Here is a 16,927-nt window from a genome sequence, read left to right as displayed (position 1 = left end):
TGAGATATATTATCTACTGCTAACCATTTTATTAGTCTACATTTGAAACAAAAACAATGATGCAGAATGTGATGGCGATTCTTGGTTATCTGCTTAATCACATCTGGAATTAAATGATACAGGCCTGTGAGGGAGTTTTTCTTAATTAAATTATTTGAAGTGCGAAGTCCCCCTTTTGATCCAGATCTTTTGAGGTGGCAATATCCACATTTAATCTGGATTACATCTTCTGCTGGCAGCCTACATAAAGAACATGAAAGAAGGAAGATGAGTCTCTCTGCCTGCTTGCTCTTATGCTTAATGCCAAATCCATTCCTTCACTGGCATTAGAGTCTACTTCTTTAACATTCTCCGATATATTGAAGACCAGCTGAGACATTCAACCTTGTGGACTAAACAACTATTGTATTCTTGAAACATTTATTAGTAGTCATTCACTGTAGGACTAGATGGACCATAGCTTTTAAGCCATTCTAATAATGGCTTAAAAATACAATATAAATACATAATTATATGTTATATACAAATATTTAATTTTTACATTTGACATATATATTTTTATTCTATGATATATTTATAATAGTATATACAACATATGTTATATAATATATAGATATATTATATATTGTATATTTAATATATTATCTATTATATGCAATATGATATATACACTGAATATGATGTATATTATGTATATATTGTACATATACTATATATTATATAATAACTTAAATGTATATTATATCATATATAAATATAACATATATTTATTATATATTTATACTAAATTATTATTATATGTAAAATATATAATATATTATAAAATATGTATTCAATACATATTATATATTATAATATTCCATACTATTCTTTTGTATAATATAGTTATATAAAAAATAAATATATTTGATGGGATACATATGGATACATATATCTTTTGTGCATTTGGTACCTCTAGAGAACCCTGACTAATACACAAATTATCTAATATATTTCTGTATGAATTTGAGACAGGATACCAAGTCTAGGCTTGGCTGTTTATTAGAGCACTCCCCCTGGCACAGTTCCTTTTCTTCTGGGATTACATTGAAAGTTTTATTTTCAATTTTTTATTAATTAGTTATTTTTATATACTCTATATTTTATTCCCCAACCTACCAACCCCTCCCACCCTCCAATTGTCTCTACATGGATGTCCCTACTCCCCAACCCACCTGACCTCTAAACTCCCTGGGGCCTTCAGTCTCTTGCCAGTTAGGTGCATCATCTCTGAATGGGCACAGAGCCTGCAGTCCTCTACTGAATGTGTACTGGGGCCTCCTATCAGCTGGTGCATGCTGCCTGTTTGGTGATCCAGTGTTTGAGAGATCCCAGGGGTTCAGATTCATTGAGACTGCTGGTCCTCCTACAGGGTCACCCTCAGCTTCATTCAGCCTTCCCTAATTCAACAACAGGGGCCAGCTGCTTCTGTCCATTGTTTGAGTGCAAATATCTGCATCTGATTCTTTCAGCTTCTTGTTGGGTCTTCTGGAGTGCTGTCATGTTAGGTCTTTTTTTGTGAGCACTCCATAGCCTCAGTAATAGTGTCAGGCCTTGGGATCTCCCCTTGAGCTGGATCCCACTTTGGCCCTGTCACTGGACCTTCTTTTCCTTGGGCTTCTCTCCATTAAAGAAAAGAAAAGCTGCTGAGTCCTGAATGGAAGGCACAGCATGACACAGGATCAAAAATGCACTGGATCAGGGTCAGCAGAGCATGGGCCTCCACAAGTGCTGATGGTTGTTCTAGGCATAAGGCTTATGTATAATAATGTATATGTTTCACTTTATGTTCCGCCCTTCACAGGGAATGTCTTCTCTGCCAAGTTTAATGTCTCCATAATAATTAGAAACAACACAATTCCAGGAAGCAAGAATGTGTTTCTGTGATGCTGAGACCTTCAGGATAGCCCTTAAGACTGTGGGAAAGAGCTCTGAAAACATGACTTCAAGAATACATAAATTAGTGTGAGAGCTTTTCTTTATAGAATTTCTCAGCTGTGCAAAATATAAATAGGCAATATGAATTGTATGAGGGGCTTCACAGAGCTAAGAGAGCAGAGGCAGGTGTACTAAGGAGTCAGTGAAGGGAAAAGAATATTTAAAAAAAACAAGACTCGTGGTTCAAGTAATAAAGAGGCACTAGGAAGTGAGATTGTGGTGATCTCAGGGCAGGATCCTACCAAGCCAAGGTTATTATTTGTGCTTATGAAGGCAAGCAGATTTCTGAGATTAAGGTCAGCCCCCCCCTCCCAAAAAAGCTGCTTGGAGAGCTAACATATCTCTTTTAGAATTTCTCTAGCTGGTTTTCGGACTTTGTTGGAAAACTGAAACGCTATTTAGAGAGCTATTACAGTTCTTTAAAAAAATTATTTTGACTGTTTTTTTGATTTTGGTGGAAAACCCAAGAGCTATCTAGAAAGTCTTGAGCTGAGAGCTATCTCAAGCAAAGAGCTTCCTTGAGCAAAGACCAATCTAAAAGGCCACCTTGAGCAGACTACAGGGCTGTCAGCTCGCACCCCACCATTGACTTCAAGTTGCCTTTTTTTTCTGCTGCTCCTAAACACCCCTTCCTTAGAACTCTCTCTTCAATCTGAGGCTGGCCCTCGGCAAAAGGCCTTGTATAATGGTTAATCTTCATTGTCAAATTAACATACCCCAGCCCCAGGAAAAACCTAAACTGAAGAATTTCTCCCATCAGAATGGCCTGTGTTGTATTGTCTTAATTGATTGACTGGTACAGAGGGCTCAATCCACACTGTAGGCAATGCTATCCTTAGGCAGTGATCCCTAGTTATATAAGCAAGCTGGCTAAGCACCAGTAGAAGAAGCAAGCCAGTAAGCAATGATTCCCCATGGTCTCTGCTTCAGTTCCTGCCTGCCTTGAGTTCTTGCCCTGGCTTATCTCAGTAAATACAGACGTATACTGTAATCTGTAAGCTAAAGCCGAACATTTCCTCCTCAAGTTGTCTTTAGTTATGGTTTTATCTCAGTAACAGAATCCTAACTAGGGCAGCTGGGATTTGGTGGGTGCCTCCATATACCTCCATCATGCGCCTCTCCAATGTGCCTGACCTTTAGCATTGGTTTCTCAGCTTTCACACTCTGTTTAGAGCTCTGATTATTCCTCTGAAGCAGCATAGCCTTGCTCTTGCCTCTGTGCATTCCATGGGCCCCTCAATGACTTTTCTTTGTCCTTAGGATGAGGTAATGGTCTTTAGTAGTGGGACTTGTGGTAATCCTTGCCAATATGAAGTGGTGTAGGGTTCCCTGAATTAGTGTATGCAAAGGTTTTGGAGTAGTGCCAATGTACAGCAAGTATCAAATGCACATGAGCAATTATTGCACCCTCTGTTGCCCACACTTTCTCCATATGACCCTCCCTGCCCCTGGGGAATCACTGGCTCATATTGTCCACAAGGGCAAATGGGGCAGAGATGACAGATTGTGTGTGTGTGTGTGTGTGTGTGTGTTCGGATGCCTTGTGAGTATGAGAGAATGAGAAATACAGCTTAACTCTCCAATGCCTAAGTTTAGGGATGCTATCACACACCCAGGAGTCCCAAATACCTCAAATTCCAGACCCTGTTTTTTGTTAGAAAATAGGTGAAAGGTCACATTCCTTGAGCCCACTCTCTGTATGGAACTAGGTGAAAGGACATAAGACAGGCCCTTGAGTACATGATCCTGGCCCTGAAAGGTAACTAGAAATGAGCTGTTTATCTAGCTTCTGTAAACTGCTTGCACCATCAACCCCCCACCCAGGAGCCCGTGTAGATGAGGACCTCTGAGACTATAGGAAACTGATTGATCCACGGAGCTTGGGCTCTCATAATTTAAACTGATTGGCCTAAGAACTATGCAGTGGTACAAATCGATTAGCTCACACTACGCGGGCTCTCGATGCTAAGGAATGATTGATTTGTGATTCACGGGCTTTCTTGTAAACTTATAAAAGCTGTTGCAATTCTGCACTCAGAGTCCACAGTCCTCTACCCCTGCGCTGTGTATGGCTGTGGAACCCAGAGTTCTGGAATAAAAATCCTCTTGCTTCCGTTGAGGGATATCTGGGTTCTTTCCAGCTTCTGGCTATTATAAATAAGGCTGCTATGAACATAGTGGAGCATGTGTCCTGAGGAGTGGATACAGAAAATGTGGTATATATACACAATGGAGTACTATTCAGCAATTAAAAACAATGAATTCATGAATTTTTTAGGCAAATGGATGGAACTAGAAAATATCATCCTAAGCGAGGTAACACAATCACAAAAGAATACACATGGAATGAAATCATTGATAAGTGGATATTAATTAGCCCTGAAGCTCTGAACACTGAAGATACAATTAGCATATCAAATGATTCCCATGAAGAAGGAAGAAGAGGGCCTGAGTAATGCTTGATCCTAGAAAAGCTTGATCCAGCATTGTAGGGGAGTACCAGGACAGAGAAAAGGGAGGGGAAAAGGTAGGAGAATGGATGGAGAGAAGAGGACTTATGGGACATATGTGGGAGGGGGGAGACTGGGAAAGGGGAAGGCTTTTAGAATGTAAACAAAGAATATAGAAAATAAATTAAAAAATTAAAAAAAATCCTTTTGCTTATTGCATGGAGACTGTTTCTCGCGAGTGATATGGGTGTCGCCTTCCGAGGCGTGGGGCACTGGGGCACCCTGGTTTTTTCAGGTCTTACAAGTACATATGGTACTAATGACATACCAGGACTAGCTTCAGAGAGATAGATGAACTGTACTTGGGGTAATTCAATGGTTGTATAGTTTTGGGTTAAGGAGGTAAGACTATCCCAGGGTGGGCAAAGGTCATTGAAAGCTAAGGTGCTGAGATGCCTCATTAACATGGGGAGGCATTCCAGGAATCTCAGGCACTAACTGAATAGGTTCTTATTGGGAGGAAAGGAAGACCCACCTGTAATCTTAACAAAGGCTAAATGACATTCTGCAAGTAGAGGTGTGTGTGTGGTTTTTGAACTTCCCAGACAAATGGAGAATGCCTGTTAGTAAAGGGAGTTTGCCATTTTGTATAGAGCCCAGAAAGCTATCCAGACAATGGTAAACTTTGACCTTAATTAGCAGGGAAACATCTCCATATTTTGGGAAATGAAGATTTGGGTACCCCTGGGTTTATGTAATTAATTAAAGCTTCAGCCTCTGAAAAGGAAGCTATTTTCTCTTTTTTTCAGTTTGGTCTGATCTGAGTCATGATTCTCCAGTGATAGGCTAAGATCAGTGTGGGATGAGGAGATGCTGGGTGTTTAGATTCAGAAATTGCTTCACAAACCATATACTGATCTCTGTCAGACAGGGATAGTTTACTAAGCATATGTCTCAGGACAGGTCAACCAGGCCCATGGTCCAGATTTGGAAACTGAACCATGACCCTGAGTTAAGATCTTACAGAATTTTTAAGCCCCAAACCTACAGGCCTCTGTGCCAAGTTATTTCACCAATCAGGATTTAGGGAAAGGGAATTTCCTTAGGAACATGTCTTTGTTATACTCTTATCCTGCTTCCATTGATTGGGATATTCAACTACGGCAGGGGACTTGACTTGTCTAATATTCATATTTTAACTTGTCTACCATGATGGTACTTGTCTAACATTCACATCTTAACTTGCCAACCCGGATGTCAGTTACCCACATACATGTCTTTCTGCCAAGTAGAATGTTAGTTCCTAGGAAGATCTTGGGAATTTAAACTTTACTAGAAGCACTACTCAAAATCTTTTAACTTATTTTAAATAGTTTCTTATATTAGTGTATGTGTCTCTCACGTTTGGGTCTATACACAGGTGCAGGAAGTGCTGTTGGGTGGTTTGTTCAAGTACAAGTTTATTGTGAGTAACTATACAAAACAGTTCTACTGACTTCTAATATGACTGTTTTCCAAGGGCACAGATCATAACAGAATATGTAATCAATCTTCGCATTAGAAGATTTCCTAGTAACAACAGAAACTAGTGAGAAAGTTTTCTTAATTATGGCAGGCTAGCCAGGTAACTCTTACCTAGGCCTTAACATTTTACCTAGACCTTAACATTCCATCTAGGCCTTAATATTTTACTTTGGCCTTAACACTGGGGACACAGGGTAGTGGCCAGGACACTATATGACAAGGAACCAGATGTCTGTGCACCATGTCTTTTCTTTTCCCATCCTATCCTGATATCTTTGGAAAATTTGATCTTTAATTTGGGAAAGTCTTGTCTTCTTACCCTCTATCAAGCATATGAAACAATTTTTTATTCTGGCAGCAGTAAGCTCTTCCAGTAAGTCTTCAGCACAAAATTCTTCGCACACAGGTTCCATGCCAGGTGGGTTTGTATACATAATCATACAGCAAGCAAGGAAAACGTAGTATACCATTGATAAACAACTTTATTTCTTCTTTCCATTCTTTGCTTTTTAGACTTTCTGAAGAATAAGAAGCCTTGTGGTAATTTCTCTACCTAATGACTAAATGCAGTCCATGATTGTTAGCTCCCAAATCAGTAGAAACCCTAAGTTTCTTCCATACTTTAACTCAGGCTTATCTTAGGCCATCGCGGGAAAGTTGTCATAATTTCTGTCTTCTCTATCAGAATAATCACTCCTGCCTCCATGTTCAGCAGACTGCTCCTGAGAGTTGCACTGTCTGTGATGTTTCAGCTGGTTAACCACAGAAGCAAACATCAGAATCTGGTAGTTTTCTAGAAAGTCAGACTTTCAACTGCTTTTAAGAATGTAAAACAATTTCAAACTTCTGGCTAATTTGCTTTTTTGAAATTGTAGTCATTTCCACAAGAATATGGTCTTTATGTTAACACATCACTGTTGCATTGTTATTGCAAAATGAACTAATAAATATGTTTCATTTTCACTTATCTTTATTGATAGATCAAAATCGTACATCATTATGGGGTTTACAGGGTAATGTGTAATGTCGCAGTACATTTACATTTATATAGTACATGTTGACAAGAGGATGCTTCAGTTTTCCATTGTTACAAGCATTATCCATTTCTTTGTGATGAGGACATTTAAAACTGTCTCTTGAAGCTATTTTGAATTATGCATTACAATATTGTTAACTATAATCACACTTCTGTGTAATAGAACACCAGACTTGTTCCTCCCATCTGGCTGTGATTTTTATAAATAAAATTTAAATGTTCTGCATTTTAATCCTGAATATTAATAATTGTATAGAGTATGTGCTAAAGAAGCAAAAGCTCGTTATGGTCTTTAATACTTTTTAAGAGTGTAACAGGTCCTGAAATGAAACAATATGACAACTATTGTTGAAGGACTTTGAGCCTCAGGATATGCATGGAGCAGGTTTGGATTAATGCAATTGCACAGGTGTGCTTGTCTTCATTTCTCTGTGTGGCAGTGCTTGCTGTTTTAGGCTCTGAGATGTCTCTGGAGACATGTTTTAAAGTCCCAGGCAGGAAATGAGGGCTTAGTAGCAGAATTGAGGACCATCTCTTTGTATGGTCCCAGCTTACAACAATTTACCTGCTCCCATCTCTGCCCTGTTTGGACACTGGGCATCATCAGGAATTTGCTTCCCAGAGGTCCATTCTGCCTACAGATCTTCAAATATGTCTGGAAAATTTTGTTATCTCCTTCCTCCTATTCTCCTCATTTACAGCTCACCCTGTGATGGATGACCATGGTGGGAAGTCCCGAAAAGATTCCTCTCTATATTTTCAATGATTCTCTCCAGGCCCTCCACCCCAAGCATAAAAGGGTTTTATTCCTTGTCTTGCATGTATGCATATGTTCCTTTCCCTTCTTATGTGCTCTCTACTCAGTGGCTTATTGTAAAACCTCAAACCTCCTGAGTTTGACTCACTGGTACTCAATGGTCAGCCTTTAAACATTAACATCAAGCCTTTCTTTTTCCTTTCTGCTGCGTGCCTCTTGAAAGTGCATTGCAGTCTTTGCACTTCGGGCTTGAAATGGTCTATTTTGAAAGTCAAATTCATAAAGACTTCTTTTTGTGGTGTCAGTTTACCTTTTTTTTTCAAGAGCAGAGTAAAGTGTGGTTTCTGATAGTTTTGGCCTGTATTGGAAAGAGATGAAAAGAGGAAAAAAGGCACTACTATAGTTTAGAATCATCACCCTGGGATAGGAAATATATTAACATGATCCCACATAATCTGCTATATGCATGGCATGGTCACAGTCTTCTCTGGGGTCCTGGGATAGAATGGAAGAGCAGGTGCTCCCTTCTGGAATATTTTCTTAACGTTTTAAGGAAGGCCCTCTACAAAGGATCTGTTCAGCATGGGTTCTCACACCAACATCTCGTTTTCTTTTAAAAACCTCTTCAGGAATATATGTTTGCAGCTATTTTAAAGTAACTGATACAAGTTTCCTTTAATAGAGCTGCAGTACCAAGGACAGTCACATGGCACAAAATGTAGTAGATTTTATTTTCAAAGACAGCCATATCAAGAGCTTCCATCGACACACATTCCTTTCAGAATAACCCTGCTATGCTTCCTTCACACCGTAGCCTGTATTCTGTGACCTAAAACCTAGGCAGAAACCCCCCAATGTGTGACATGGGAGCATATTATATGTATGACCTCTGAGAGTGCAGCATATAAAGGGCCAGATATACTGGCAGGTTCATTCTCTCAATATGTTTAGCCCATCTACCTGCTCTCTTAATTTCCCTGCACACTTGCTGCCACAACCCAGTTACAATGCTCTGAGGAAGCCTTTGTGGAGGGGACCCTTGTCACATACTGAACAGCAAGTCTCAGCTGAGGTCTGACAGGTAGCCTTAAGAGTCACACATGTGCGTGAGGAGGTTTTGTAATTCTTCTGGTCTATCACTGTCTGATTGCAGCTGTAAGGGACCCAGTTCAGAACTATCTTGTGGAACCTAGCTGTTTTTCCAGAATCATTATAACAATTAATAAGCCACTGCATATTAATTTTAGAGCATTTAAGGCTGGGAATGTTCTTGCCTAGCATGAAGCCTAGGTTCAGTTCTTAATATGAGAAAAAATATTAGGGGTATTTTGTTTTGAAATCATGGGAAATGGCATACAGATATTTTTGTCTTTTCTCTGAGCAATTTTGGAGTTTACAGACAAAACTTGAGGCAGTTGGCCATAAAGGCTGGGTGGGGAAGGTTGTTGAGGCTTAATTACTGAAGATATTATTTCAGTTTAGCTTAACCATTTGAGAAATGTATATATATATATATATATATATATGAAAAATGGAACTTTTCAGAGTTGGAGAAAAGAATGCTTGGCATGGGAGTAGGAGGAAGGATATTGTCATGAATTGAATAGAGAAAAGTTCTTAGCTTTTGTGAGGCCTTATGTTTTATGAGTACTTTTTACATCTTATGCTAATAATAGATAATGATGAAATTCTCATTGTTTGCCTCAATTAATCTGAGTAATTTTTTTTTATTTCTTATCATCAAATGACTACTGAATAAGACATTCAGTAACCAACTTGGAATAAAAGTGGACCAAGCCCCAGATGTAGGAAATGAGCTGTAGAGAGCTCTGCCTTAAAAATAACCAGAGGATTTTTGTTATGGCAACAGAAGGCTTCATTTCCTCTGTACATTTCTGGCCTTTATCTCTAAACACAGCATGCCAACTAGGGTGGTTATCAGTGGTACTCCTTCCATGTTATCCCTTCCCTGGAATATTTCTGGAAATAGAAGAGTCATTCTTCTTGGCTATGGTATGGTGCAGTAGGACTGTATAGCTAGATCCAGCCAAGAAGACATGAGTGGAAATGACATGTGTCATTCTAGACCACTATTTAGTACTCTTTGTTAGCCCCTCTAGTTTCTCCTTTGCCCTGTGACAGGTTACACTGTTGATCATGGCTATCCCATCTGGTTTTAGGCTCTGATTGAGGGTGAGAAAAGCACCACAGAAGCCCCACAACAATGGTGTAAAAAATAATTCTCGTATGTTTGGATGAAGTTTAAGGGTACCACCTCATTCACAGTCAGCCCCTCCCACACACTTGCCAGGCTCCTCCTCATGTGCTATGACTGGGATTCTCCAGGAACTCCCCCCTTCTGTCTTTTCTCCTTCCTTCAAAATGGCTGTCCATTTATTTCCCATGAAACATGAGAGGAGCAGGCCTGACCAGGGCCAGACCTCCTCCTATGCCTGTATCCACAACAGTGTTCTTAGACCCCTTACCTTCTGCATCTGACAGTCTCATTCTATGTGAGTGATCCTGATGGTTCCTGTCTAGCCTCATGAGGCTGTCTTGAAGAGTCCATATAGTGTCCTCTTATAATAATTTTTATGGGTAATTTGTACATGAAGCCTCACTTTTCTCTTCATTCCCTAAATACTTGTCTCTTATAAGATCATTTTTGTTTAAATTTGTGCACGAAAGCTAGTTACCTAAAATCATCATGCTACAGAAATCATGGCCACTCTGACTACCAGAACTAAAAGCTGTTCTTGTCATATGGTCATATAGTTTCAAAACTGAAAGGGAACATTTAAAACTGGTATGCTTCTCCACATTCAACACATCTAGAGTCATATAGAGATCTTGTTTTAAGCAAATCTTAGGGCTCACCACCAAGAATGTCAACTGAAAAAGTCTGGGGTATGCTCTGGTTATACACATTTTTTGAGGGCCTGGGGGCACTGATGAGCCCCACTTAGAACTAATGTTTTCTAAGTCTAAAATGGAGTTCATTGTGGGCCAGTGTCTTTTATGGAGAAAGGGAGGTCTTTTCCATGACAGCTATGATGGACTCATAGGAATAGCTTGTTCTATGGTTCATAGGAGAATCTTTAAAAGACACTCAGTACAGAGTGATAGTCTTAATATGTCACAGAGCTAGCTATCCATTAGTATTCGGATTTGAAATTGAGATTAAGGCTGGGGGTTAAATGACAACAACAACAACTTCTCTCCTCTTTGTGTTTCTAAAATGCAGCTTAGCTTGCTTTCTAAGATCAGGGCAGAGAACCCATGAACAGTCTAGAACTATCTGGGGAAATGCAGTCTTTGGAATTTCTGTGACAATCAAGTTGTAGGTTTTGAGAAATCATGACCAGTTAAGTCAGCTGGATGTAGTAGCATATATCTGCAATTCTGGCCTCTTCAGGAGGCTGAGGCAGGAGAATCCTTAAGTTGGCTTCCAGGTTGGGTGATCCCAGCCCTGGGGAGGCGGGGTCTAGAGAGGAAGATCCTGATGCTTGTTCTCAGCACTTTCCAGGCCAGCGAGGCAGGCGCTCTATCGCAAAAAACAAGGTGGGAACTGGAGAGATAATTCATCACTTAAGTTTGTCTATTGTTCTTGCAGAGGCTCATAGTTTGATTCCCAGCATCCACATCTGACAGCTCACAATTGTCTATAGCTCTCCAGCAGATATGATTCTATCCATGTCTAGATGTTGCTTACAAGATCTCAGGGGACTCAAATAGTGTTCTGGCTACTTTTATGTCAACTTGACGCAGGCTAGAGTCATATCTGAGAGGAGGGAATCTCAGTTGAGAAAATGCCTCCAGGGCTGGTGAGATGGCTCCTCCCGAAGATCCGGAGTTCAAATCCCAGCAACCACATGGTAGCTTATAACCATCCATAATGAGATCTGACACCCTCTTCTGGTGTGTCTGAAGACAGCTACAGTGTACTTACATATAAATAAATAAATCTTTGGGCCGGAATGCATGGGGCCAGAGCAAGCAGAGGTCCTGAGTTCAATCCCCAGCAACCACATGAAGGCTCACAACCATCTGTGTGAGCTACACACAGTGTACACACAGCTACAGTGTACTCATATACATTAAATAAATAAATAAATAAATAAATAAATAAATCCTAAAAAAGAAAAAAGAAAATGCCTTCATAAGATTGGTCTTAGGATCAGTCTGTAGGACATTTTCTTAATTAATAATTGGTATGGGAGGGCCCAGTATACTGGGGTGGCCCCAACCCTGGGCAGTTGGTCATGGGCATCAGAAGAAGACTGAGCAAGTCATGAGGATCAAGTCAGTGAGCAGTGCCTCTCCATGGCCTCTGCACCAGCTTCTGCCTCCAGGTTCCGCCCTATTTGAATTCTTTTCCAGACTGCTTTTGATATGTACTGTTCTGTGGAGTAAAATAAATCCTTTCCTACTTGCAAAAAAAAAAAAAAAAAAAAAAAAAAAAAAAAAAAAAAAGAATGCGATCAAAGATGGGCTAGGCAACTTTGTGAGACCCTTTCTCTAAATAAAAATGAAAAGGGTATGGGGGAATGTGATGTGCTGGTACACTGCTTGCTTAATAGGAGAATGTACCTCAGTTCAACTTCTAGGACCACCAATGACAATAACAAAAGATTTAAGTCAAAAGAAAGAGATTTTCCTCAAAATCTTATTCAAAATCACCTTCCTTGGCAGCCATTGTTTGATACAATGGTAGTAGATATGCTGACATGTGCAAAGATTCTGTTTCATTAGTGGCACTCCCCCCTCTTCTTACCCCAGTCAATCCTTCCACTCTCTTCTTTTCTCCTAGTTCTCCTAATTACTGTTCTCTGAAGTTTTAGTGAAGCTATAGAATAATCAATTAATGTGGTGAAGAGACATTTCAGAGGGATTGCTTGCTTCGTAGTCCTGTTTTGTTTTAAATAAGAACATTGAGTTTTGAAGAGGTTCAGAAATGCAATTTTAGCACTCAGGAACCCCAGGCAGGAAGATTCCAAGTTCAATCAGTGGACGCCTGGTTAGTTCCGAGCCAGTTTGGCCTGGGGCCACAGCATGGCCCTCTAATGAAAGAACAGAAGAAAGGAAGGAAGGAGGGAAGGAAGGAAAGAAGGAAGGGAGGGAGGGAGGGAGGGAGGGAGGGAGGGAGGAAGGAAAGAGGAAGAGAAGGAAAGAAGAAAGGCAGAAAGGAAAATGGAAGGATGGAAAGAAGGAAGGAAGGAAGGAAGAAAAGATGAAGAAGGAAGGCAGCGTGGAGAAAGGGAGGGAGGGAGGAGGGGCACAAGGCAGGAAGCTCAGTCTTTGAGGGTGCTTTTAATTTAAGCCTTGTTTTTGTATGTTCAACAAGAGTAGTCTTGAGAGTTTCTTTTGAGGACTATTAGTATAATTTAGTCATTATATGCATTTGTGAGCATTAAGATGAAATCTTACTACTTTAAAAATCCCGCAAACAAGACATTTGTTTTCCCTGAGGTTTTCTCTCACTAATGATATAGACTACAAGGGCTTCTGCATGTGGAAGTGCATGTGTGCACTTACTAGGAGTTGTTCCATGTTAGAGAGACTGACTTAGAGAAGAAGAAATGGCGAGTGTCATGAGGGAATATGATCTGGAACATGTGCAGAAAAAGCAGTGACTTCAGGAGAGTAAAATGCCTTGGTAGTAGAAAATGAAAAGATATCTTTGCAGAATTGATCCTAGGACACCATGCATGATAACTAAATTCCCTACCACTGAGATAGGTTCTTAGCTCATCAATCAATCAATCAATCAATCAATCAATAAATAAATCAATCACTATTGAGACAGATCTAACTCGTTGACCTTGAGCGCACTTCCGATCCTCTTGTCTGAGCCTTCTGAGTAGTTGAGATTTGCAGATCTATACTACTAGATCTGACTTGGGATTTAAAAATATCAGCCCAATGCCTCCTATGAGGAGGATTTGGTTACAGGAAAATTGGAGGATTGGAAGCCTAGATTCTAGAAACTACAAAGACACTGCTTTGTGGGGTAGGATAAATGCCCTTCTTGGCAGCAGTTTGTTTATTAAGCCTGTTTCTAGGCTTTGCTGACCAACAAGTAACCTTAGCAGCAAATGGAACCTGGGCCAAAGAAAATAATATCACAGCCACATGCAGAGACAGAGTCTTGAACAAAAGTGCAAATCTGAATCAATTTTCATGGTGCAAGTTTTTTATGTTCCAGATTAAATGTTATGGGTCTTTGGCCACCTTTGATCTGCTCATTCCTGGTAACTAACTAATACTAAAATAAAACTGAGACCCGATATCTATAAACAATGGTGCTGGAGTATGTCAATGTAGACAGCTCTGGAAAATTCATCTCTGCGCTCAGGTGACACAGTGTCTTGGGTCTAACTTTCTGCTTTCCTCTGCTCTCACTTTTTAAAGGTTGATTAGTATACCATAGCATACAGCAATAAACATACACTTTGGTGATTTCTGTGATCTATGTAGTTCTGTAGGTATCACCACAACATAGATTTTATTTGTTGATTTTTTTGAGACAACATTTTGGTATGTAGCCTAGGTTGGCCTCAAACCCAACTCATAATTCTTTTGCATCATTCACTTGAATTCTGTGATTATAGGTATCTACCACTGAATTTGGCCACATTAGGAATTAGAATATCTTATCACACCCAAAGTTCCCTAGCAACTGTCTGGAGTCAATTCCTGCTTCCTCTCTTGACTAGTTATCACCCATATCCTTTCTTGCTTTTTCGTGACCTTGATTTTGGCCCTGTAAGTATGTGGCTACTTTAAGACACATAGGTTATGTTGAAACAGCTTTATTTTTTTTTGATCCATAAATATCTGTTACTGACAAAAGTGGAAAAATCCTTAAGACTAAATCTTACTAAAGCAATCTCTGTTTACAGTACATATAGGGTGTGCTTCGACAGGGAAGGAGAATGATGAATTTGTACAGAAGCAGTAATGGGGGCATATGAGTGATGGAGAAACTGCAGAGGTACAGATAGAAAGGTATTTTTCATAATACTACCATATAATAAACATAGAACCCATGAATCCAGCTAGCGAGTAAAAATGTTCCTTAACCCCCCCCTTAGGAAATTGTGTCCCCAAACTAAAAATGTTACAGTAAGAATTGCTCTTTATTAGAGAACTTCAAGAATTCTTTACTATAAAATATCTACTTGAGTTTACAGGATAGAGACGTATTTGCCACTATGAAGCTAATGAATGAGTCCTCCTGTGGAGTGGCATTGGACGGTTGGCAGCAGTGTTGAGCAGGGTCTTCTCCTTCCCTACATGAAGGAGGCTGTTAAGCAAACACATGGCATTATTTTTTCTGAATGATGGAAGGTTAATGTGTTTGCGATTTACAAGATGGGTTTGATGACAGAGACGTGGAATTTCCATTGGTGCTTTGCAAGCCTTCATGGGGAGGGTGAGAATAACATGAAGAGGGGCCACAAAGATACTGGGATGGGGTGAGAACCTGCCTCCCAGCAGCCCAGGTGGCCACGCCTTGTCCTCTCCAGCTGAGATGGAGCTTCAGAATCCAGATGTGGTCTTTGGGATGCATGCAATGGCATGGGATATGATGACATCTGTTGCCACACAGAACCTCCACCAAGCATGCTCCTTTGAGACATGGAACAAAATTCCCATTTGTCCTTAAATACATATTCCATGCCCAAATGTCATGGTCAGACTTCTGGGCCATCTTTCAGCCTTTCCCCTGTCTGAAAGTAGAGTTACCTCCCTCCAGCTATAAGGACAACATCAAAAATGAAAACTCCAAACTCAGAATTTCACAGCAACAGACATCCAAGTATTTTATGGATGATTATACGAGAGGCTTTTGAGACACATGACCTGTGGAGTGGTCAGGTTTTAGCTTTCAGCTACAATGCCAAGCCCATTGGTTCCATCCAAAATCTGGCGAGGAGTCTGGTGATGTTGCCACAGGGCAGGCAGAGTATGATGGGCAGAGCTCAGTTGAAATGGGGATGAATGTAGAGAAGGGAGAGCAGAGACTGAAAACCCTAGAGCATAAGAGCTGGATGAAACTTTGGGGGTGCATCTAGCCAAAGCTCCTCATTTTAAACGTGAGGAAACTGAGGCAGTGGAATGTGACTTACCCATAGTCACATGACAAGATGGAGACAAATTCCAGAACTAGAAGCTGTGATTCTAGAGCCTCAGTCCTATTTTTTTTTCTCTTTGATATGCCATCTTACAAAAACAAAGAGAGGGACCAGAAGGACCTGTCTTTCATGTTTAACCTACCATTAAAATGCACTGCTTATAAAAATAACACTTAAGCCCTGAAAAATACTTAGTTAAAGCACAGCAAGCCTCTTGAAACTATTCATAAGTTCCCCATATTCAGAGAGGATGAAAGAGGAATGTGCGGCCAATGTGCCTGCTCCTCTTAGAGCAGGTACCTTCTAGGGTTCAAGTGATAGACAGCCCTTTCAAACTATGACCTTGGGTTCAGTCCACAGACATCTGTGGAAGGAATGAAGGATGAAGCGGGTGACAATCAAGAACTCTCCAAAGGCAATGGGTTGAGTTTGGTGGCAGAGATGTTGGGATGGCTACTCCTCTTAGTTGAAGACTTACAAGGTCCTCATGTCTTTGGGATGAAGGGAAATCTGTGATGTCTACAGGAGGAAGAGTATTAGAGTAGAAGCAAAAGCTACAAGCATCAAAGGGGATGAATCTTTGGCCAGAGCAGAAGACTCTGGGCTAGTAGCAGTCTTAGTCAAGAGCTTCTTGAGACTGGTTGCCGCAGGAGCCAAAGCTGATCTTTTGGCCATGGCACCTCTAATCAGGCAGCTCTATCCATTCCCTTTTAGAGATCATAGGGATGTGGGGAGCCCAATGACCTCACACCTTGGGGCATCATTTCCCATGTGAGGAAGTATAACAAACCAACGAAGCAAACAAAGGACTTGAACGCTGAATGCCAGAGTCTTCACAGTTTACATCAAGAGCTCTCATTCTTAAAACTAGAGATTTCAGCAGGCCCAGGTAAAAGAAATCAGGGCTGTAGGAAGCTGGGTGACTGAAGAGAGAAATGAGAAGGCAAGAGGAAACTGGTATAGGAAGTTAAGACAAGAATACGAATGTAAAGAAGGGGAGAGATTTCAGTGGGGGAAGGACTGGACCTTCTCAAGGGAAACACGT

General features: G+C 40.4%; 1 non-coding gene across 1 annotated transcript; it reads left to right on the top strand.

The window, feature by feature from the left end:
- The first annotated feature begins 2,307 nt into the window (after positions 1-2,307).
- LOC127695654 (U7 small nuclear RNA) lies at positions 2,308-2,368 on the top strand. Its single transcript, XR_007980030.1, has one exon. It is a non-coding gene; the product is annotated as a U7 small nuclear RNA (small nuclear RNA).
- Positions 2,369-16,927: the final 14,559 nt, after the last annotated feature.

The sequence above is a fragment of the Apodemus sylvaticus genome, chromosome 10 (genome assembly GCF_947179515.1).
Source record: "Apodemus sylvaticus chromosome 10, mApoSyl1.1, whole genome shotgun sequence".
Classification (NCBI taxonomy): Eukaryota; Metazoa; Chordata; class Mammalia; order Rodentia; family Muridae; genus Apodemus; species Apodemus sylvaticus.
The sequence above is the reverse complement of the archived record's forward strand: the minus strand, read 5'-3'. Positions and strand labels throughout refer to the sequence as shown.